Source organism: Schistocerca americana, chromosome 1 (assembly GCF_021461395.2).
Source record: "Schistocerca americana isolate TAMUIC-IGC-003095 chromosome 1, iqSchAmer2.1, whole genome shotgun sequence".
Taxonomy (NCBI): Eukaryota; Metazoa; Arthropoda; class Insecta; order Orthoptera; family Acrididae; genus Schistocerca; species Schistocerca americana.
In genome coordinates this window covers 929,769,406-929,794,716 of record NC_060119.1, presented here as the reverse complement: position 1 = coordinate 929,794,716, position 25,311 = coordinate 929,769,406, and the positions used below count along the sequence as shown (strand labels likewise).

The following is a 25,311-nucleotide window of genomic DNA, read 5'->3' as shown; positions in this document are numbered from 1 at the left end:
GTGTGAAGTGTTGGACTGATTATTGTGATTCACTAACAGTGGTAAATAATTGAGCAAACTGTATTGTACAAAATGTTGAATTATCATTCTGATGGCATTACAGGTAAGGAGCAGTATAAGGGCACAGTAAAGTAATTTGAGACAGAACAGTAAATTGTTAGTGTTGATTAAGATTGTGTTCCTGTTTCACATGCCTGTTGACATGTGTATTAACTGCTGTTGCTCCATTGTATATTTAGCATTTCCTGTGGGGTTGTCAGCTACAATATTTAAGTCTGTATATTTTATTAGTCGTCACTGTTCTGGTCACAACTCGTTGCTGGAACAAATTGGGTGTGATTGAGACTATTGTTAGTATCTTTTCTAACCAAAGTTTATTTAATATACCTTATGCAGTGGTGTTATCTTTCCAGCGTTGTAGACTTAGTTGCTCTGACACCTGAAGGTCTTAAGATCTTTATCATGGCCTTCTGCACCACTATAATGTTTTAAAACTTTGCTCTCTTAACCCTGTCATAAGCTGTTCTTCATAGCATTTTTAGTCTACAAAACTTTGTTTGGTTCGTATATACTCAACATTTCTGTTATGTATAGCCGTGTTTCACCAAAGTGAATTTAGTTTCCATGGTATAACCCAAAGTGTTTGTTGATAACATCTGAAATGAGGAGACATGATGGCTGAGCAGTGTATTTATGTAGCTAAGGACATATTTATGTTTTTGTTTTGATTTGGGGAGAAATATTATGTATTTAATGTACCAATCATACTGCTTGCTAGAGTATAATCAAATTGAATAATCAGAGAAAAACTGTGTGTGCAGTGGTAGGTAAACACAGGCATGTAATAAATTTGTTTTCATTTATTTTTTCTGCACCTTGGCATTCTTGTTAGTGCATGTCTCCGGATGCAAGTAAACAATGATAAACGAAGCTATTAGCTTCCAAGGTAAAATAAGCCATCAACTTTACTCTGAATTGTTTTGAAATAACAATGTACATTTAATATCCACATTCATTGTTTTCACTAACTTACAACCAGTGAGGCCGCTTGCGAGTCTGGAGGTTGGAATAGGCCTGAGGTATTCCTGCCTGTTGTAAGAGGCGACTAAAAGGAGTCCCACATGTTTCAGCCTTTATGTGATGGTCCCCTGTAGGGTTTGACCTCCATTTTTCAAAATTTTTCCAAAGAGCTAACCGACTGGGGAAGGGCGCCTTACATGGTGCATAGTGTCAATTGTGCATTGAGATCTTTAGCCCACTGTCTTGTCGCATTGCAGTCCTGCTCATTCTCCATGTCTTTGGGTGAGGACATTTTCCTGGGTGTGGTTTCCACCAAGCACTATGCAATGTCACTTTCTGTGCTGACGATGACCGTGGACTTCTTTGCACCTCATATCCGGCATAGTAACCAGTCAGTTGTGCTGGGGCTGCCATGTGCCCTGTTGGTTGTAGGCCTCTGACAACACAGGAGTCACTATGCCCAGGCCTGCACTGTTAACTCCCCATGTATGGCAAGGACCAGATGCCCATCATCCTGGGGCATCAGGACTCCCAGCAATGGCCATCCTGCCAGGTGGCCTTTGCTGCAGCTGGGTGGTGCCTGTGGACAGGGCCTGTGGTCAGAGTGGGTGGCATCAGGGTGGATGACATGCCATGAAGCGTAGTACGTCATCTCTTGCTGGTGGTCTGCCACAAGCAGTCTCTGTGGGCAAAGTCTAATTTCAATGCTAAGAAATATGACCCCAAGTCATTCCCCTCCCTGGCCACACTATGGGAGGAACGCCAGGCTAAGGACGGCAGTGAAGCTTATTCGCCCCAGGACCTTGTATGTATGAGAGCTGATGGGAATCTTTCATGTCCATGAAGCCTCAGTTTTTTGTGGAGCATTTGGAGGACAAGTTTGGGAAGGTGGTGGGCTTGTCCAAAATATGCTCAGGGTCAGTTTTGATAAAAACAGCATCCTCTGCCCAGTCATGGGCATTACTCGCTTGTGGCAAGTTGGGGATGTTTGTTACCATCACGCCCCATATGAGCTTAAATATAGTCCAAGGTATTACATTCCACAGGGACCTTCTTTTGCAGTCTGGCGACAAGTTGCGTGCCAGTTTAGAGCAGCAAGGTGTTCATTTCGTCCAGCACATCCATCGGGGTCAGAGGGATAACCAGGTTGCCACCGGTACTTTAATTTTGGCCTTCGAGGGTGACACATTGCCTGAGAAGGTCAAGGTGATGGTCTACCGCTGTGACGTCAAGCCATACATCCCTCCCACAATGTCGTGTTTTAAGTGCTGGAAGTTCGGCCATTAGTCTTCTCGCTGTACTTCCAGCATCATGTGTTGAGATTGTGGATGTCCATCGCATCCCAATACTCCATGTGCCCCACCTCCCATCTGTCACAGCTGCACAGAGCATCATTCACCTTGCTCGCTAGACTGCAAGATTTTACAGAAAGAGAGGAAAATCATGGAATATAAGGCCCTGGACCGACTGACCTACACTGATGCTAAGAGGAAACTTGAGCACCAACATCCTGTGGCTATGACCACCTCATACGCCGCTGCTACGAGAACAGTTCCTCAAATTTCTGTCGCCTCTCAGAACTGGGAGACTACTCCTGCCCCATTGATGGTGGGGAACCACTTCCCTCCCTGTTCCTCCCACACCATCTGTTGGTAGTAACACCCCCCCCCCCCCCAACTATCGGGGATTTCAGTCCCCACTTTTGAGCCAGAGAAGTGTAAGGCTTCTTCAGCTCCTCTTGCTAGGGAGGGGTCCCTTGGGTCACACCCTTCCCATGTTTCTGCTAATGGGAACGGTGACACCTGCCAGTGGCTGAAGAGCCCACAAGCAGCTAGTCGTGGGTCTTCACACTCACCCTCAGTCCCAGAGACAGATTCAGTGAAGTTCTCCCAGCCAGGGAAACCCAAGGAACAGTGCGAGAAATTGAAAAAGAAGACCCCCAAGAACAAGGAACTTGTGGTGGCACCCACACCACTGCTACCTACAAGCTCTGTGTCTGAGGATGGGGTGGAGATCTGACATCTGCTGAGGACCTGGATATTGCCAGGCCTTCAAACAAAACGTATATAGACTGCTTAGGCAAAAAGTCAGTGGCAGTAGGTGACCCTGAGGTGTAAACTCCCTCATTGAATGTTCCATGCCTTCCCAGTCTCACGATGATGTCATCCTCCAGTGGAATTGTGGCAGTTTTTTCCACCACCTGGCTGAGCTACAGCAACTGTTAAGGTTTACACCTGCTTTCTGCATTGCCCTCCAGGAAGCATGGTTCCTGGGAATGCGGACCCCTGCCCTCTGCGGCTATAAGGGATATTACAGGAGCTGTAGCGACTAAAATAGTGTCAGGTTAAGTTTTTGTTTATGTGTTAAACTTAGTCTGTAGTGAAACTGTGCCACTTCAAACCCCTCTTGAAGCTTTGGCTGTCTGAATATGGACGATGCAGGAAATAACTGTCTGCATCCTCCAGGTGGTGCAGTACCCTGAATGTATTTGCTGCGCTGATCGATAAACCCTCTAAACCATTCCTGCTTTTGGGAGATTGTAATGCCCATAATCCCTTGTGGGATGGCACCATGCTTACTGGCCAAGGCAGAGATGTCAAAACTCTGCTGTCTCAGTTCGACCTCTGCCTCTTAAATACTGGGGCTGCCACACATTTCATTGTGGCTCATGGTAGTTACTCGGCCATTGATTTATGGATTTGCAGCCCAGGACTTCTCCCATCTATCCACTGGGGAGCACATGACGACCTGTGTGGTAGTGACCACTTCCCCATCTTCCTGTCACTGACCTGGTGTCAGGCCCACAGACGTCTGCCCAGATGGGCTTTAAACAAGGCGGATTAGGAAACTTTCACCTCTGCTGTCACCATTGAATCTCCCCCACATGGGAACATTGATGTGTTGGTTGAGCAGGTGACTACCACAATTGTTTCTGTGGCAGAAAATGCGATCCCTCGATCTTTAGGGTGGCCCCGGTGAAAGACAGTCCCTTGGTAGTCGCCAGAAGCTGCTGAGGTAATTACAGTGTGTCAGCAAGCTGTACAGTGACATAAGCGGCACCCTTCTCGGTGTGTCCTTGGCATTACCATCAATGGTGTGCTATGTACTGATGCAAACGCAATTGCCGAGCACTTTGCTGAGTGCTATGCTCGAGCCTCTGCGTTGGAGCACTACCCCCAGTCTTTTGCACCCTCAAACGGCGGATGGAAAGGAAAGTCCTCTTGTTCACTGCACGCCATAGTGAAACCTATAAGGCTCGCATCTACGGAGTGGGAGCTCCTCAGTGCACTTGCACATTGCCCTGACACAGCTCCTGGGCTGGGTCGGATCCAGTCAGATGATTAAACATCTCATCTGACTACAAGCGACATCTCATCATCTTCAACAGGATCTGGTGCGATGGCATCTTTCCATCCCAATGGTAGTAGAGCACCATCGTTCTGGTGCTCAGAACTGTTTGAAACCCTCTTGATGTGGATAGCTATTGGCCCATCAGCCTCATCAACGTTGTTTGTAAGCTGCTGTAACGTATGGTGTCGGCAGTTAGTTTGGGTTCTGGACTCAGGTGGCCAGCCTACTGGCTGCATCTCAGGGAGTCTTCCTCCAGGGTCACTCTACCACTGTTAATCTTGTCCCTAAAGTCTGCATCCAAACAGCTTTTTTCAGACGCCAACACCTGGTTGCCGTCTTTTTTTTATCTACACAAAGCATATGACACCACCTGGTGACATCATATCCTTGCCACATTATACGAGTGGCGTCTCAGAAGCCCGCTCCAGATTTTTATCCAGAATTTCCTGTTGCTCCGTACTTCCCGTGTCCAAGTTGGTGCCTCCCATAGTTCGCCCCCCATATCCAGGAGATGGGGTCCCGCAGGGCTCTGTATTGAGTGTATCACTATTTTTTGTGGCCATTAACGGTCTAGCAGCAGCTGTAGGGCAGTCCGTCTCACCCTCTCTGTATGCAGATGACTTCTGCTTTTCGTACTTCTCAGTACTGGTGTTGCTGACCAATGCCTACAGGGAACCATACGCAAGGCGCAGTCATGGGCTCTCACCCACGGCTTCCAGTTTTTGGCCGCAAACTGGTGTGTTAGACACTTCTGCCAGTGTCTTACCATTCATCCTGAACCAGAACTTTACCTTAATGACAATTCACTCACTGTAGTGGAGACATATTGATTCTTAGGACTGGTTTTTGACATCCAATTGGCTTGGCTTTCTCACCTTAGTCAGCTTAAGTGGAAGTGCCGGCAGCACCTCAGTGCCCTCTGCTACCTGAGCAACACCAACTGGGGTGCACATCGCTCTATGCTGCTGCAGCTCTACAAAGCCCTTCTCTAATCCCACCTACACTATGGGAGTATGCTTTATGGTTCAGTGGTGCCCTCAACGCTGCGTGTACTCGACCCAGTGCACCACTGTGGCGTTCACCTAGCTACGGGAGCTTTTAGAACGATTCCGGTGACCAGTGTCCTTGTGGAGGCCAGAGTCCCTCAATTTCACCCCTTGGCAGTTCATCTCCTGTACTGGCAGCCCAGGTCAGTAATAACGATTGCGGTTTGCATGTGATCCCTCCTGTCTAGAGTCCTTCCCTTTACCACCTCCAGTCCAGGTCCATCCGCATACACCTCCATGGTGTAAACCTAGGCCGCAGATTCATCTGGACCTTTCGCATGATCCTAAGGACCCAGTTACTCCTGCCACTCTCCGTTGTCACTTCCTCTAGATTCTTGACGTGTTCCGGGGGCTTTGAAGTGGTTTACACAGATGGCTGATGGTCATGTTGGCTTCACCTACATCCACAGAGGCCATTTTTAACAGCACTCCTTGCCCAATGGCTGCTGTGTATTCACTGCAGAGGTTGTGGCCATCTCTTGTGCGCTTCAGTATATCTGTTCATGCCCCGGGAAATTGTTTCTTCTGTGTACTGACTCCTTGGGCAGCCTACAAGCTATTGACTAGTGCTCCCCTTGCCATCCTTTGGTAGCATCCATCCAGAAGACCATCTATGCCCTGGACTGGTCCCATCATTCAGTGGTGTTTTTCTGGAACCCAGGACACTTCGGCACCAGACAACGAACTTGCCGACAGGCTGGCCAAACTGGCTACATAGAAACCCCTTCTGGAGATAGGAATCTCTGACCCTGACCTGCGTTCTGACATATTCCATTCGTTGGGTTTTTCGGCTTTGGGAGATGGAATGGCATAACAGTACACACAATAAACTGCATGTCATTAAGGAGACTACAAATGTGTAGAAGTCTTCCATGCGGGCCTCTTGCAGGGAATCAGTTGTCCTCTCCTGGCTCCATATTGCCCACGTGTGGGTTGATGTTTCTTTTCCCCCGGTATTGTTCGTTGCATTTGGTCTGGGTGGACACCCCAAGACATCCTTTGAAGTTGATTGTTGATTCCTTTACTTGAACATGCTGAGCTACCATGCTGGGGACTTGGGTGACCCACGGTTACCTCCTGTGCCGTGAACAATTGCTTGAGTGTCAGTGCAGTCCCAGTTGACAGTGGCCCATTTTCTGGTGCACTGTCCCACTTTGACTGCCCAGCGACGAAATCTTGGGTTACCGGACTCGTTGCCACTAATTTTATCTGACAATGCCTCATTGGCTGATTTAGTTTTACGTTTTATTTGTGAGGGTGGGTTTTATCATTTGAGCTAAGTTTTAGTGCATGTTCTTTGTCCCTCTGTGTCCTCCACCCTAGTGATTCTAGGGTGGAGGTTTTAATGTGTTGCAGGGTGCCTGGCTTCTCCTTTCTTATTCTCATAGTCAGACAGCCATGCTAATCTGCTTTGTTGTTTTTGATCTTTTCATCCCATTTCTTGTGTTTCTGTCGTTTTCTTGTCCCCTTTTGTCCATTTACGTGTTTGGAGCCCTTCATAGGTCTTGTGATTTTTCCTTTCATTCTGTTTTGAATTGTCAGTCTCATTTGTTTTATTCTCACACTTGTGGCATTGTTTTATTTGGAACAAGGGGCTGATGATCTCGTAGTTTGGCCCCTTTCCTCATCTTTTAATCCAACCAACTTACAACTAGTGACCCCTCCAACCTAACCTAAACGTCGGTCTAAACTACAGATATGTGTCACCACAATGTGGATTCCTTCATTCAGGTGAAATCATTAATTATATTCCAACGCAGATAATGCAGAAATGCTGTAATTATCCGTAACAGAAAGTATTCTAAGGAGAAGAATTAGAAAATAAAGAAATGATCATGTACAGAGGTGATCAATTCGTATAATTTTGGCAACCCTTGCCACAATATTTATTTTAGATTAAATCATAAGTAACATTTCAGCATGAAAGATGTGGAAGCATGTGAACTTTTGGAGTCATTTGCTTCTGTTAGAAGGGTTGAAGTAAAAGAAAGTGGGATGAAGGAAAAGGACTTGAGTTTTGGGAAAAGGCAAGAGTTACAGAAAACTTGCCCAGAACTCCAGATTACGTGAGACTTGCTACGGGGTAGAAGGAAAATGCCCTGACTCGCTCACCTCATTTTTCTCTGATGTTTCAGCAGATATTTGCAACTTTGTTTTTGCCATTTGTAACTGGAGTCAGATCAAACAAATATTGATCACATCTTTCATGTGGTGCCCAGTTTACAAACTGAATGGTTTTTAAAGGGGAATTCTATGTGCCCATTCTATTGACCCGTCCCAAATTAGTTGAGTGTGAAATTTGTTTTATCATTGCATAGTAATAGGTGCAGTAAAACACTAAGAATAACGAGAGCTTCAGCAGCCTTTAATCTACCAATGATTGTTGGCTACCTATAACTTGGCACGGATACAGGTTGCAGGCATCTGGTCTATATTGCAAACACAGGCTGCATCTGGATGGTCCTTCATAAGGTTTAGCCTTTATTTTGTGTGTGCTGTGGAGATGGTTTTCCACTTCCATGGAGATGATTGCCAGGTGCTCTAATCATGATGCTTCTTGTTATCCATTTATTGGCATTAATCACAGTTAGCCTCTCTTTGTGTGTGTGTGTGTGTGTGTGTGTGTGTGTGTGTGTGTGTGTGTGTGTGTGTGTGTGTGTGTGTGTGTCTTAGTCTATCATGATATGTTTGTTCTGCGACATGAGCTCAGTGCAGCATATATCATAATCTAATGACACAGTACAACTACTGTTACTGCTCACATTGATTTACTTTTACAATGCCAACCCCAGATGTATTTCTATGCTTAAATGTTCTGTGGTCACATCTGAGTTTCTACATTCCTTTTGCTACCACAGTTAACACTTATTACTTACATATCATTGCAGCCATTCTGTCTAAGTTAAACTACCATCTCTGAAGTTAAATGATTAATCAGTTTTTATTTTCTCTCCCTACATTAACCTCTAAAATGATGGTTCTGATATAACTTAGTGTGTGTCTTGAAGGACAGATATTCATGGCTTAAATGCCAGTCACACAATTGGCACAAAGTTACAAATCTTTAAGAAATTAACTCAAAGATAAGCAGTATGGCAGTGGGTGCAGGGCTGTTTACACAAGTAATTACTGTGTGACCTCGAGGGCAGATGTCCAATCACAATTGTGCTGTTATCACCATGATAGAGATGATCTGTGTGCAGCCACTTCAACTTCCCTACCTACTAATGGGACTAATGTAGATTTTGACAAGATCTGTCATTTCCCTAATTTGTGTAAGGATGAAAGATGTTGATAAAATAAAGTTGTCATCACGTGTGCAATTTATTGAAATTGCAAAAGTTCTGACTTTTCAGACAGTTGGAACAACACACATGGACAGACTTTGATATCTCTTAATACTTTCTCAAATTTAGACTTTAATTTTCTTAGTTTGTGGACCATATAATCATAATTTCTTTCTCATATTTTTATTGAGATAGTATTCTGAAATGGGTTGTCAGAATAAGTGTGTAATTCTGTATTAACTCCACTGTCCTGTCTCTTGCCATTAAACCCACATCCACTCACTTCACAAGTAGACTGATCATGCATGGGTCTAAGAGACAACTCACAATTATGTGAAGTTTTCACATGATAGTGATTTAATTTTAACCGTGACATATATGAATCAATTGGATTGCTGACACAATCGACTATAAAAGGGTGAGGTGCCTGCAGAATTGACCACATATCCAGTGCCTATGCTAAGGCCACTAGCTATCTGGTGGCAGTTAGTCGTGCTGTTTCAGGCGTATATATTACTGTCTGATCCACAGTCTTAAGTATTCCATCAGAAAATGGCAATGACAAATTCCATTCAAACAACAATAGTGGGATCTGTGAGAAATTACTTTGTAGCTCTTAGTAGACCCAGGGCTGGCACTATAGCAGTGTGCAAATAAGAAGGTAGTTGCTGGGATGATGGCACAGTGGCAAAGAAGAGTGTACCATATGACACTCTGGCCAATAGCCTCATGCTGCCATGTCTGTCTGCAGCATGTGCATTGAGCAGCACGCAGAACAATAGTTTTCTAAATGTAGTCAGTCAGAAGCAGAAACTGTGGCCAGGTAGGCAACAGCAGGAGTAAGAGACAGGGAACAGGGCAGAGCACACTGGTGGTGACGAGTTATTTTGTCTGTGTGGAATGCATAGTGCTGCAGCCTCCTTATGTGCACCTGACTATAGCAGTCACCTTGGATGTTAACCTTACATCGTCCTTGTTACAGAGGTCTGGGGTTATTGTAAAAATATTTGAGAATGGAAGCATGTGTACTCCATATTATATTTTCAGAAAAATGTTTTGTAACATGTTATGCCAGCACTGCAAATGCCAAATTATACTAATACCTCTAACCAGAGGGATAGGTTGAACTGCTCTGTGACGTATTCTGGTTGTCTCGTGAATTTAAGAGAAAATGAAACAAATTTGCAGTACAAAATTCCTTATCTGCTCATTCTCTGGGCTATCCAGCGTATGGACCTTGTACAGTTCAGCACTCTCTTTTTCACAAACAGCGTCTATGGAAAGAGTTGATTTTTGTTGAGTACCAGACCTGTCCCATTTTCATAAGTGACAAAAGGTAGAGAATAAAACAAAAATGCTTTGAAACATTTTGTAAAAGGTAGGATGGTAAGGGCAGTTGACTCAAGGGAAACTTTTGGAAACAATGATTATGAAAAGTTGATTTGTGCCTCTGTAAAGAATTGTCCATCTACTGAAAATAGTAACCATGATTACTGACAATGTATGAAAAGACATATTGCTACTGACTGAAAGAAGACACATAAAGTTGCTTCAGGCACAATTAAAACACACACACACACACACACACACACACACACACACGTGCGCTGCAGACAGACATGGCAGCATGAGGCTATTGGCCAGAGTGTCATATGGTACACTCCTCTTTGCCACTGTGCCATCATCCCAGAAGCACACCTTCTGTGCACAGAGCTGCCATCTCTAGCATCTTGGGCTGGAATGCGTGACCAAGATGCTGGAGCTGGTGTGTGTGTGTGTGTGTGTGTGTGTGTGTGTGTGTGTGTGTGTGTTTTACTGACGAAGGCTGTGGCTGAAAGCTTTGTGAGTGTTTTTTAATTGTGCCTGTAGCAATTTGACACGTCTTCTTTATGGTAAGGAGCAATCTGTCTTTTTCTATATTGTAGATATTCCTACCTGGAGTTACTGTTGTTTGAAACACCATTATTGGCATATTACACATTGTCTTGGATAATTTAATTCCTAAAACTGCTTGTTTCCTCATTATCTTCAATTTTTTCAAGTTTTTAATATTGCGCAATGAAGCCAATAAACTAGAGAAAGAAGAAATCAAGTACAAAACCAAAGAAATTGCATAAATAAGAGGTGATAAAAGTTGGAAGTTATTCAGGAATGCCATGTGATGAATCAATAAATTACTATAATTTTCATAAAAGATTGCTGAAAAATGGTACGATGAACTAAAAACAATCATTAGGATCAAAATTGTAGAGCATTTCGGGTTGTTTAATTTAATGTAAAATGATGTTACTGGAAATATGCGTTGTCTGTGTTGTGATAAAAATGTTTTTGACTTTTTTAACTGTTTTGCATTTCAGGGGAAAAATGGAAAATATAAAATTGAAATTCATAATCAGCACTCCAAAACTCATAAATGACCAGATTTTCAGAATTCCTCTAAAGCTTTCAAAATAAAAGCACTGTTTGCCTGGAGTATAGAATTAAAAATGGGAATAGTATTGTTCTCCTCTACAATAACTGTATAGGTGAATCTTTTCAGTCTTCTCCTGCTACTGCTATTACTCAAGTATGTTTTCTTAAACCACTTAGAAGAATGTGGTTGGTGCTTCAAGAATATTCATAAATGCAGGCACATTTGGTAGAAAGTAAACAGCAAGCAACATCATTCAGAGCCTGAAACACACTCCTATTGTGATGTGTACACATAAGGCACTACTTTTCACTTGCTTGATTTTTTTTTTTATCAAACAGTGGTTAAGTCACTAAGTGTCTGAGAGAAGTAGGGTTTAAATCTTCATTTGGCCATTAGAGTTTGGGTATTGATGGCTTTCGTAAATCATTTTAGGTAAACTGCCAGAGGCCATTAAAGACAGTCTATGATGACTGCTTAGTAGGCCCCTTTTCCTTTATTATTTCAGTATCATCCTATCTCCTTCCTTCCCTTGTTAGGATAATCTATTAGAGGGGAACTAGACCCATGTGGTTACCACATCATGTATGGATCAGGTACATAACTGCTTCATTGTTGAATAGTAATTTTGACTTGTGGGAATAAACTTAAAATGTATAGTATTTCTGCACCTCAGTTAAATGTGGGCAGAATCAACTGGCTGCCAAAGGCTTCACAGGAAGATGGGTAAGATTTTAGAGAGGATTGCCTTCCAGTTAAAAGAGCACACTTACTACAGGCACATCTCCTGCTGATTCACCAAGAATAGTGGGGGATTGTTTAAGACACTGTAATAACTTTGAGGGGAACAGAGTTCAAATGCTCATTTACCCATTCACATTTAGGTTTCCCTAAATCTCTTAAGGAAGGTACCAAGGTATTTGCTTTGTAAAGGACATGAACAGTTTCTTCCTTATCTCTCTCCTATTCATTTGTATGTTGCATTTGTAATGGCCTTGTCATCTTCCAATGCACATCCTCTTCTGTCATCTCAGGATCAAGAAACACATTTTCTGTGGTAGTATATGTTGGAGCTGCACTGACAAATTTTCATCTCCAACAGGCTTTCTTGATGTCTGAACCACTGAAACATAATGGTAGTTGGAAGAAGATCCCAAGTGTCAAATGAAATTACTTTGATTTCCACCCAAACCCACTATAAGATCATGGAAAATCATTACCTGCAGATATCATATTTGTGCTCCGTCGTTGGTGATATCATGTGGAGTAAGACGATAGAGGCTTCAAAACGGCTATGTATAGTTACCTATATTAATAGTATGCCTCTGGGTGTTAGGCTAATTTGTAGTTTCCATTTTATGAAATGAAATTAACAGATTGGCTAAACTCTCAGAAGTTAAATGAGCACATATTAGAGACCATTGTAAGAGTATAAATTAGGATACATTTTCATCAAAATTATGAAGTTGTATTTGTATAATAATGCTTTAAGTAGCTTAAAAGTAAAGTAATTACTTTCTTTGGTGTTCTTACACTGCTGTGAAAGCACAGTTATGTATTTGTAATGGAGGTTTCCCAAAGGACCAATGTCTTGACTCAGTTACTGCAAAATTATATAATCTGTTAAGTTTCAGCTATAAGCAACCTGCATTGTTTATGAAAATATTTCTTGCTTAATGATCATGCTGTATATCACTACTATACATCTTCTCTTTAAAGGAGTGCAGCTTCTGAAGTTATCATTGTAGGATAATTTTTAAAGGGACAAAATGAAATTTCCTCAATCTGGCAGACTATTTGTTGGCAAAGAAACATTTGAAATCCTTTAGTTTTAAACAAAGATTACATTTAGATTAATGCACACCCCCTTACTTCCCTAGTGCTCTTGCAGAGATTGTAGATTGCAGTTCTTGTGTTATACCTGGAGAACTGGCTATAGTATAATGGATCACCTGCAAGTAATGAGCAAAATTTTGAGTGTGAAGTAAGACTTTGTTGGGAATTCAAAGACTTTGAGGAAGGTATTGACTTGGTTTCACCCACCAAAATATGTACAGACAGCTTGATGAACAGAGAATAGATTCCACATACATTAGGATAGTAAAGACTATGTATGCCAATGTCAACAACTTCCGTTTGATTCTATAGAGTAGGCAGAAACTGAGATGAGGGCAGTGTTAGCAAGAATTTTCTGTAACATAAAAACTATTCCCAGCAGGCCAAAAGGCAGTTTCAGCACCCTTAAACTGCGAAAACCTCGTTCATTTTACAGGTGTCATTGTAATGTTTGCCTCAAGTTCAGATAACCTTCAGTAATGAATGAAGTTTGAAAGTAGGCCTGAAAATCTCATTATAATGAGTCAAAGTGATGTATAACACAATAAAGTGAAAAGAAAGTGTTACTAATTAACAATAAAGTAGTAGAACTTGTTGATGAGTTTGTGAGGGGAAATTAAAGATGACTGGATGGACAATGAAATAAAGACTTGGAATGCTCTTTGTTTACACAAGTGTTTCCAAAATAGGATTGTGACGAGTCTAAAAGGGGAAGCTTACAACTGGTGTATGGCACCAGTTCTGACTTCAGTGACACACTAACTTTTCCTATGAAAACCATTCAAAAACTGAGTTTCACTCAGTTAACAATGGAGAGGTGCATATTGGTAATTACTAAGAAGGGTAGGAAGACAAACAAATTGATTAGGGAATGGGCAGGAAGAGACACATTATGGCATAACACAAATGAAAGTGAACTGGGAAGGGCACATGACCAGACAAATTTATGGTAGCTGGTTGAGGAAATTCTTTGCTGGACTGCCTGACATAAAGACAGACTTCGGCCTTATGGAAGGTGAGTAATGGCATTGGACCACATACAGTGCAACATGGATGCATATAGCTGAAGTCAGTAATAAGTGGAAAAGTTTAGAGGAGGCTGTCATCCAGTCATGGATACTGGAAGGCCCACAGTCATAATTGTCTTAAACTGTTTTTCAAATTTCTGCCAGTTACACTAAAAGATGAATTCGTTGATCATCATTCACACAGTTTTTTCTGTAGGTACATAGTGCTTCATAAATCCTGTATAGCTGATCCAATCCTTAAATTTCATATCACCACGTTTTATAGAAACAGATATTTTTCAGATGAACCTAATTCCATTTTGGCCCTCAAGTATTCAAAGGCTTTATTACTGTTATTCTTTGGGAAGCATGCATTATTAATTTATATGTACATTTGTGAATGTCATGCCAATAAGCAACATAATTAATGCCATAGTAGAGGTTTGGGCATTTAGTGCTAGTCCTGTCTCTAACAATCCTTGTACCTACATTGCTGAAATAAGGGTGTCTGTATAGCACATATGCTATGTGATTGGTACAGTAGCATTACTATGGCACAATGAACATAAACCAATGTCTCTGTGTTAATAGATGGCAATTAGTGGGTGGTGATGAAGGATGGAGGGAGGCTTGAGACTCTGTGGATTGAACTGGATGTAAATTCTTGTTGGTCACTAGAAAAGGAAATCTCGAAGTATAAAAAATCTAAATCAGAGAATCTGAAAGGTGATAAATTTGAAGACAGGTTTGTAAGGAAAAGGTAAAAAGATGCTGTAGAAGTGCAAATGGAAGGCATTAATATAGTATAGATGAGCTACCACTCTGAACTGGAAAAAGATGTGGAAGAGAGCAGTTATGTCCAGCACAGGGAGGAAAGGACGAAAACTGATACAGAAGAAATGGGCTGTTAGTGCAGCAATTTGGATTGCTTGAGCTTTGAAAGTATGGAGTTTAAATAAGATGGTCTAATAGAATCTCAATATGTCATTAAGTTGCTTTTAAAATCAGCAGATGAATTATCTATTAGATGATAGTTTGGGCTCAGTCTGAGAGTGTATCACTTAATCATTTTCACATTTCTCCAGTGATATTTAGGAGACCAGTAGGGGAAGAAAAAAGAACTGACTAGTTCCAAAAGGTAAAGCCATCAGAGGCTCTTTAATAATAGAAGGAAGTGTTGAGAAAAGCCAGAGTATCTTTACGATAGAGAAATTAATAATATAAGGTATTTAATAATGTGATTACTTCATGTGAGTAGTATTCTATTGACCTTGTGAAGAAGAGGGTTTGTGATATACATTAAAGTCTAATTTTTTTTATATATTTTGGGGTATGTGATAAAATGACTAAATTTATGAAATACTATAGTGTTGCAATACTAATATCAGTTATATTTATAAGCTAATACATAAATTTTCCCCCCCATGAACCATGGACCTTGCCGTTGGTGGGGAGGCTTGCGTGCCTCAACGATACAGATAGCCATACCGTAGGTGCAACCACAACGGAGGGGTATCTGTTGAGAGGCCAGACAAACGTGTGGTTCCTGAAGAGGGGCAGCAGCCTTTTCAGTAGTTGCAGGGGCAACAGTCTGGATGATTGACTGATCTGGCCCTGTAACACTATCCAAAACGGGCTTGCTGTTTTGGTACTGCGAACGGCTGAAAGCAAGGGGAAACTACAGCCGTAATTTTTCCCGAGGGCATACAGCTTTACTGTATGATTAAATGATGGCGTCCTCTTGAGTAAAATATTCCAGAGGTAAAATAGTCCCCCCTTCGGATCTCCGGGCAAGGACTACTCAAGAGGACATTGTTATCAGGAGAAAGAAAACTGGCATTCTACGGATCGGAGCGTGGAATGTCAGGTCCCTTAATCGAGTGGGTTAGAAAATTTAAAAAGGGAAATGGATAGGTTGAAGTTAGATATAGTGGGAATTAGTGAAGTTCGGTGGCAGGAGCAACAAGACTTTTGGTCAGGTGAATACAGGGTTATAAATACAAAATCAAATAGGGGTAATGCAGGAGTAGGTTTAATAATGAATAGGAAAATAGGAATGCGGGTAAGCTACTAGAAACAGCATAGTGAACGCATTATTGTGACCAAGATAGACACGAAGCCCACACCTACTACAGTAGTACAAGTTTATATGCCAACTAGCTCTGCCGATGATGAAGTAGTTGATGAAATGTATGATGAGATAAAAGAAATTATTCAGGTAGTGAAGGGAGATGAAAATTTAATAGTCATGGGTGACTGGAATTTGTCAGTAGGAAAAGGAAGAGAAGGAAATCTAGTAGGTGAATGTGGATTGGGACTAAGAAATGAAAGAGGAAGCCGCCTGGTAGAATTTTGCACAGAGCATAACTTAATCGTAGCTAACACTTGGTTCAAGAATCATGAAAGAAGGTTGTATACATGGAAGAACCCTGGAGATACTAAAAGGTTTCAGATAGATTATATAATGGTAAGAAAGAGATTTAGGAACCAGATTTTAAATTGTAAGACATTTCCAGGGGCAGACGTGGACTCTGACCACAATCTATTGTTTATGAAGTGTAGATTAAAACTGAAGAAACTGCAAAAAGGTGGGAATTTGAGGAGATGGGACCTGGATAAACTGAAAGAACCAGAGGTTGTACAGAGTTTCAGGGGGAGCATAAGGGAACAATTGACAGTAATGGGGGAAAGAAATACAGTAGAAGAAGAATGGGTAGCTTTGAGGGATGGAATAGTGAAGGCAGCAGAGGATCAAGTAGGTAAAAGGACGAGGGGTAGTAGAGATCCTTGGGTAACAGAAGAGATACTGAATTTAATTGATGAAAGGAGAAAATACAAAAATGCAGCAAGTGAATCAGGCAAAAAGGAATACAAACGTCTCAAAAATGAGATCTACAGGAAGTGCAAAATGGCTAAGCAGGGATGGCTAGAGGACAAATGTAAGGATGTAGAGGCTTATCTCATGAGGGTAAGATAGATACTGCCTACAGGAAAATTAGACACACCTTTGGAGAAATGAGAACCATTTGTATGAATATCAAGAGCTCAGATGGAAACCCAGTTCTAAGCAAAGAAGGGAAAGCAGAAAGGTGGAAGGAGTGTATAGAGGGTCTATACAAGGGCGATGTACTTGAGGACAATATTATGGAAATTGAAGAGGAGGTAGATGAAATGGGAGATACGATACTGTGTGAAGAGTTTGACAGAGCACCGAAAGACCTAAGTCGAAACAAGGCCCCGGGAGTACACAAAATTCCATTAGAACTACTGACGGCCATGAGAGAGCCAGTCATGACAAAACTGTACCATCTGGTGAGCAAGATGTATGAGACAGGCGAAATGCCGTCAGACTTCAAGAAGAATATAATAATTCCAATCCCAAAGGAAGCAGGTTTGACAGATGTGAAAATTACTGAACTATCAGTTTAATAAGTCACAGCTGCAAAATACTAACGCGAATTCTTTACAGATGAATGGAAAAACTGGTAGAAGCCGACCTTGGGGAAGATCAGTTTGGATTCCGTAGAAATGTTGGAACACGTGAGGCAATACTGACCTTACAACTTATCTTAGAACAAAGATTAAGGAAAGGCAAACCTACGTTTCTAGCATTTGTAGAGAAAGCATTTGACAATGTTGTCTGTAATACTCTTTCAAATTCTGAAGGTGGCAGGGGTAAAATATAGCGAGCGAAAGGCTATTTACAGTTTGTACAGATAGCAGAAGGCAGTTACGAGTCGAGGGGTATGAAAGGGAAGCAGTGGTTGGGAAGGGAGTGAGACAGGGTTGTGGCCTCTCCCCGATGCTATTCAATCTGTATATTGAGCAAGCAGTAAAGGGAATGAAAGAATAGTTCGGAGTAGGTATTAAAATCCGTGGAGAAGAAATAAAAACTTTGATGTTCGCCGATGACATTGTAGTTCTGTCAGAGACAGCAAAGGACCTGGAAGAGCAGTTGAACGGAATGGACAGTGTCTTGAAAGTAGGATATAAGATGAACATCAACAAAAGCAAAACGAGGATAATGGAATGTAGTCGAATTAAGTCGGGTGATGCTGAGGGTATTAGATTAGGAAATGAGGCACTAAAAGTAGTAAAGGAGTTTTGCTATTTGGGGAGCAAAACAACTGATGATGGTCGAAGTAAAGAGGATATAAAATGTATAATGGCAATGGCAAGGAAAGCGTTTATGAAGAAGAGTAATTTGTTAACGTCGAGTATAGATTTAAGTCAGGAAGTCATTTCTGAAAGTGTTTGTATGGAGTGTAGCCATGTATGGAAGTGAAACATGGACGATAAATAGTTTGGACAAGAAGAGAATAGAAGCTTTCGAAATGTGGTGCTACAGAAGAATGCTGAAGTTTAGATGGGTAGATCACATAACTAATGAGGAGGTATTGAATAGAATTGGGGAGAAGAGGACTTGACTAGAAGAAGGGATCGGTTGGGAGGACATGTTCTGAGGCATCAAGGGATCACCAATTTAGTACTGGAGGGCAGCGTGGAGGGTAAAAATTGTAGAGGGAGACAAAGAGATGAATACACTAAGCAGATTCAGAAGGATGTAGGCTGCAGTAGGTCTGGGAGATGAAGAGGCTTGCACAGGATAGAGTAACATGGAGAGCTGCATCAAACCAGTCTCAGGACTGAAGACCACAACAACAACATAAATTTTAAAAGCTCCTACCAAGACAAATCTTCAGGGGACTAGGCAATTGGTCTTTAATTAAAATCTGCTCAGTTTCCTACGACACACCTAATGTGCATTGCTAGATTATTGGATACATGTATCTACTAATATCAGGCTCTTAAAATTTTTATGAAGGATGGCTTTGGACCTAGTACTGTAACTGTCTCTTGCACTACTTGTTCAGAACAGAGAAATATTAGTAATAAAAAAAGACATTAATGAATATATGTATCATGAAACTCTTGTCAAAACCTGCACAATGTTCTAAGGCTAACACCAAAACATGCCCATTTAAATTTGTAAACATGTATACTGCAAACGTAGTTGAAATACAGCACATTTTGAGTTTAGGTTTTTCGATTTAGATTGTGACCAGTAAACTCTCAATTCATTAAAGAATTGAACTCCCATGCAGAAAACAGCTTCAGCCACCTGATTACTTTGCAAATGAGTTAATGTGTTAAATATTTGCCTTTAAGCATGTAAGTGAGAAAAAGTTTGGGAAAGGATTGAAATTATACATAAAGTTTGTTGGCAGTTTTTCATTATGAAACGCTGGATGAATGTAAACTGCATAATTTGCACTCCATTTTGAGTGAAATCTAGTTTTTTAAGCATCTCAGTGTTTTTGTACCTTCTGAATTGTGTATTCTACAATGATATAATTTTGCAGATAAATTCAGTAGTATGTGTGGCAACTGATTGTAAACAGTGTTGGAAATAGTATTAAAGAGGTAATAAATTAAAACATGTCTCATGCTGAACTGACTGCATGAGCAGCAGCAATGTAATAAGTCATAATCTTTTATCCTTTCTTCATTTAGTGTGGTATGTCATGAGAAAAAGTTTTGTAAAAGTTTGAAATTGTGTAAAGTTTGTTGTTATTCTGATATACTGAATGAATGATGTCTGTGTATTTGCATGTCTTTAGTTATGTGGTCTAAAGAAAACCACATGGTTTCTGACCCTGATACTTGTCTGTGTTAAAAGTTTAACTTAAGATTATATGACTTATTGAATAGATGAAGACAGCATTGTAAATTTTTGTATTCTGTTAATATTTATGTGAAATACTGAAAATTAAATTTTTGTGACCTCGCTGTTACAGATACAGCTTCTGGAATAGTGCATTAGTAATATAAATATGTTTGTAGTCCCAAAACTGGAACACTATATATATGTCCTACATGTCATTATTGAAGTACAGTGTTATAGGTTCTGTCACTCTGATACGTATTTGTGTGTAGCAAGTCTAGTCAGGATTTAATGGCAACCCATTTGCCTTGAAAATTTTGTTGAAATTTTCAAGTAGTTCATTAGTCATCTTTCCTGTAAGGGAAACAGCAATATTTTTAAGTTTTGTTCTTTCAGTGTCTGCAAAAAAGACTGAATTTTCATCCACTGATGGTGAAAGTACAAAACTGTAGCTGTATATGAGAAACAATAATAGAGCCCAGATAGAACTTACAGAACTCAGTCTGATTGCTTCAGATTATTATGACAATCATAAAACTGATAGACAGTGCTTTCTGTTGTGCAAATAAGATAAAAATCATTTCTCTTTGTCAAATACTCCATGCTATTTTAACTTTGACATCAGAATATTACAGTTGACACAGTCAAGACACAAGGAAATCACATATTCCACTAACAGTTACCATTTGATCGTAATATGTCAGTAGCTTATTTAGTTGAACCTTTTTTAAATACACGCTTACAGTCAGTTTTTTTTCTATCGAGATGTTAATTTCATCTGTACATGACATGCTCAAACATTTTTGACAATGGTGCTACTTATGAGAAGGAATTGATAGCACAACTGAAAAACACGTAATCATTTTGCTACCTATTTCAATTTAACCACTGGTGCCAATATTTTGGAGAGATTTGGTAACTTATTGTGGAAGTGTGGGAGGTAGGTGACCATAGCAAGATGGGAGTGTATCTGGGTTAACTTTCTTTTATTCTGCGTATTGCTCCGTCCAGTAATGTCAGTTATTATAAATAAATAAATGAGGTATTACGACAAGTGGCAACATATACGTCAATGTTGGATACTCCCATCATTACATGTCCAAATGGCCATGATTATTATGTAAATCTACACTTTATATTGCATCCAATTAGGTATTTCAAATGTTGTCAGTAGTCATGTGCACAAACCTATATATGTGAAACTATAGCTCTTAATCACAACTCCTCTTTCCATGAAATGCTATAGAAATATGTGTATCACTTTTGAAGTGCTTTAACTGTTTAGATAATGACTCGTGAAACATACCTGCTCCTGCCTATCTGGCTACAGACTGATTGTGGAAAAATGGTTACCCAATGGAATATTACAACAATATTGCATAATATGACCGTAACAAGTGTCTATCACCACATGTGTCTTCTATATTAAAAAAAGGTACATCAGGACATTGACAGAACATTCCATCTACTTGTGAAGAAATGATTGTGTGTGTGTGTGTGTGTGTGTGTGTGTGTGTGTGTGTGTGTGTGTGAAACGGCTTCTTACCAAAACCTTTAATTCACACCTTGACTCAGTGAATTTTCGTGCAAGAATTCTGTTTTAGGAGCTCACCACCACTTTAATACCTTTCCTAAAATCAGGGGGAAATAGTGCTTTTACTAACAGTTGTCAGGATATCATTCTCACCATCTGCCAGGAAAAGAGCATTGAAGAGATGTGAGCCCATAACTAGTGTAGATGCTAGAATCCAGTGGTATCTTTTTTATCATGTAGATTCATACAGTATTGTCCCATTTTAGATAAGTGTTATTCAATATGTACATTGAGGAAGCAGTAAAGGAAATGGAGAAATTTGTAGATGGAATTAAAGTTCAGGGAAAGAAATAAAAACTTCTGAGATTCGTTGATGGTACTGTAATTGTCAGAGACAGCAAAGGACTTGGAAGTGCAGTTGAATGGAATGGGCAGTATCTTGAAAGAAGGAAATAAGATGAAGCAAAAGGAGGTTAAGGGAATGTAGTTGGATTAGATAAGGCAATGATGAGGGAGTTAGATTAGGAAACAAGACACTAAAAGTAGTAAATGAGTTTTTTGTTGGGGCAGTAAAATAACTGATGATGGCCAAAGCAGAGTGAATATAAAATGTAGTGGCATTGGCAAGAAAAATGTCTCAAAAGAGAAATTTGTTAATATTGAATATATTTTTAAACGTTAAGATGTCTTTCCTGAAGATGTTTGTCTGGAGTGTAGCCTTTTACTGAAGTGAAATGTAGACAATAAGCAGTTCAGATAAGAAGAGAAAAGAATCCTTTGAAATGTGGTGCCATAAAAGTATACTGAACATTAGATTGGTAGATCAAATAACTAATGAGGTGGTACTAAATTGAATAGGTGGAGGGAGATAAATTTATGGCACAACTTTCTAAAAGATGTGACCAGTTCCTAGAACACATGCTGAGGCATCAATAAATATAAGGGACATTCAAAAAGAAACGAGCCGGAGGCATAGTTACAGAAACCAGTACCCGTATGTTAGGAGTATTGACCCTGGCTGTTGAGACACTTGTCCCACTGTGACACAAGGTGGTGAATGCCTGTTTCATAAAATTCCCGAGGTTGTGATGTTAACCAGTTCCGCATGTACAGCTGGACATCGCTGTCCACAAGAGTGCAGGAAAGGTTGTGCTGATGTTCTTCTTTGCCCAATATGGCTCCATTCTGCTCCCCGGCACTGCAAACCCTCATACAGCCAAAAGTCGCAGCACTCTTGCAGAAATTCAAATGGGAAGTTCTTGGTCACCCTCCATACAGTCCAGACCTCTCTCCCTGTGGTTAAACCATTTTTGGTCCCTCTAAAAGGGCTCAGAGGGGCAAACGATTCACGTTGGACGATGACGTCCAGCTGTACATGTGGAACTGGTTAACATCGCAGCCCCAGGTATTTTGAGACATATTAAAAAACTAAAGTGTAGTTATCTACGCTGAAACCTGGGTTAACACTAGGTGCTTTTTTTTCGCAATCAAGGTGGGTTTTTAGTTCTTTAATATATTAACCAACGATTGCTGATGCACTGTAATGTGGAAGGTTCTTATTTTGAGACAGCCATTCACCACCTTGTGTCACAGTGGGACAAGTGTCTCAACAGCCAGGGTCAATACTTCTAACATACAGGTACTGGTTTCTGTAATTATGCCTCTGGCTCGTTTCTTTTTGAATGCCCCTTATAGCTTGGTAATTGAGAGCAGTGAAGGGGTTAAAAATTGTAGGATACCTAGGCATGAAACCTGTTAGCAGGTTCAAATGGATGTAGGTAGCAAATATTCTTCAATAATTACCTAAGAATTGTAATTGAAGTGTCAGTTTCTTTGTTGTTGCTAGAAAAAGTATAATCAGTACAGCTGAGAGCCCATAGACAAAGGGAAAACAAAGAAAATCAGTTTACTACAGCAGAGGAAGCATGTTTATGTTGCTTCCAAGAGAAATTAATCACTGAGGAAGGGGGCTGGAGAAGAGCAATGAACTGTAATTGATTAAACTAACCCAGTGCTCTGGTAAGTGATGAAGTAAGCCCATGCCTGATTCAGGTATGCAGTAAATAGGTCTATGATAATGCAGTAGATGGGTCTATGATAAAATTCTACTGTTTTCCAGGTGTACTGTGAAAACGATGATATTCTGCACATTTCAGTTTTCTTGTAATCGGTGTGTCACAGTAATGTCTTCTGTATCATATGTTAAGAGACTGAACAGGCATCAATAAATGAGAAAAATTATAGTACACAACTGTCAATTTATTACATAAATTTTCAAAATATTTTGTCTTTGTGCTACATAATTTATTTTCAAAGAGATTTCCCTGTTTGACAGCTGTATTACTATGAGAATAACATCTGAACTTGATCAGCAGGTCTTTGGTTTGAGAGCTTGCTTGTTTCTTCTTGGCAGAGCTGTTTATGCAGATAGGTTTTCCATATGTTCTGGAATGACGTGAAAGAACCAGTTAATTCATTTCTTGTATTCTGGTAAAATAATATCTTCAAATAGTGCACATTGCATTTTTATGTAACACTAAGAGTGAGACAATTTTCATCATCATTGCAGTGTAGTCAGGTTGCAACATGTTGTAGATGGGCTAAGAAGCAGTTCAAAAACAATATGCATGAGTAAGAATGAAAATCAATTATGCTTTTGCAGTAGACTTCAATAAAAAAAACTTATCTGAACTTTACATTGTTTGAGAAGATTAAGAAGTATCTGCAAGCCCAAATTACTTGAATTTAATTTTTTGTGACTGTTTAGTCATTTGAGAGTGGATGTCTGCCACAATGTGTTCTGGGTTTGTTGGCAACTCCTGTATTATACTGTCTGCTGAGTTTGGCTTTGTGAGTAGACATCCTCTTTCCCCCTCTTCTAACCTTGATAGAACTGAAAATCAAAACAAGGGTGAATCTCAAAGGGTTTATGTACATATCCTACACACAGGTATTGACTGTTTTTCAACACAATCACCTCAGAGATAAGGAATTTTTCTTTAAACTGTATCAAATTTCCTGTAGCCACTGCAATAAGTCATCCACCTGTCAAGCCATGTCATTATAGTACCTGTTTGAGGAATCCACAGAACTACATACTACAGTAATAAACAATCAATGTGGCTTCTTACTCGGAGATGATGTGGATTGCAAAGATCTGTTCAAAACAGACTTGCTGTTGTCATGTGCTGTTCTGCAGCCCAACCACATGTTACTGCATAAGCTCTAAAGCTCTTTATGGTATGGATTGGGCAAAAAGTTATTTCCAACTATTTTAGTGATGAAATGTTTGAGTGGAAGACATTTTACCTTGGATAAGAAACTGCAAGGTAACATAAGGAATGATACACGCACTGTAATTGTTTTAGGGAGGGGATATGAAAGATGGTACATCATTACGACATCATCTCAGGTGCCATAGTGATCAAAAATACTTAATACGTGTATGTAGTGTTTTAATTTCCAGCCTTATTGGAAATGGAAAAGAAAAATGCTGTCTTAGAATAAACAATTATCAGAAAGTATCATGTTTGTATGTGTTAAGATGAATATAAGACTGTTGCAATGTATGCAAAACATTCACATGCTAATGTAAAGGGAAAAATAAAGAATTTTGATAAGCAGATCTTACAAGGAAAGAGTTCATCAGTCTTGCTGCCCCCCCCCCCCCCCCCTGCGGGTCCGGGGATTAGAATAGGCCCGAGGTATTCCTGCCTGTCGTAAGAGGCGACTAAAAGGAGTCCCTCCCCCTCAAGGGGGTAGTTAGCGCCTGCGTCCAGAGACGGACGGTTCCACGACCTCTATTTGCAGTCATTTTGCTTTTTCACTTCTCGTTTCTTCCTTCCTTTGGTTGGTTCCTTTCTTTGCTCTTCTCCATCTCACTGTCTTCCTTACTCTTTCCCTTGTCTTCTCCTTGCCTTCTCATTGCCTTCTTCTCCTTGCCTTCTCTGGTCTCCGCCTCGGCGTTTGAGACAGTCTGTCCTCTCTCTCCCTCTCTCATTTTTCCTCTTCTTCCTTCCTCCCTGTGCGTGCCTGAAGGCCGACCCACACGTTCGCACGCGTAGCCGGTGACGGGGTAACGCATAATTCCCCGCCCTGGGTAGACATGTAAGGCACGCATGTACCCCCTGGTAAAGGCCAGGCCCAGGGAGGGGT

The 25,311-nt window shown here is 40.6% G+C and overlaps 1 protein-coding gene across 2 annotated transcripts in view; it reads left to right on the top strand.

The window, feature by feature from the left end:
- Positions 1 to 25,311, top strand: part of LOC124615365 (TRPL translocation defect protein 14) — a 164,509-nt gene that overhangs the window by 5,722 nt on the left and 133,476 nt on the right. The gene's annotated exons all lie outside the window — the stretch shown is intronic.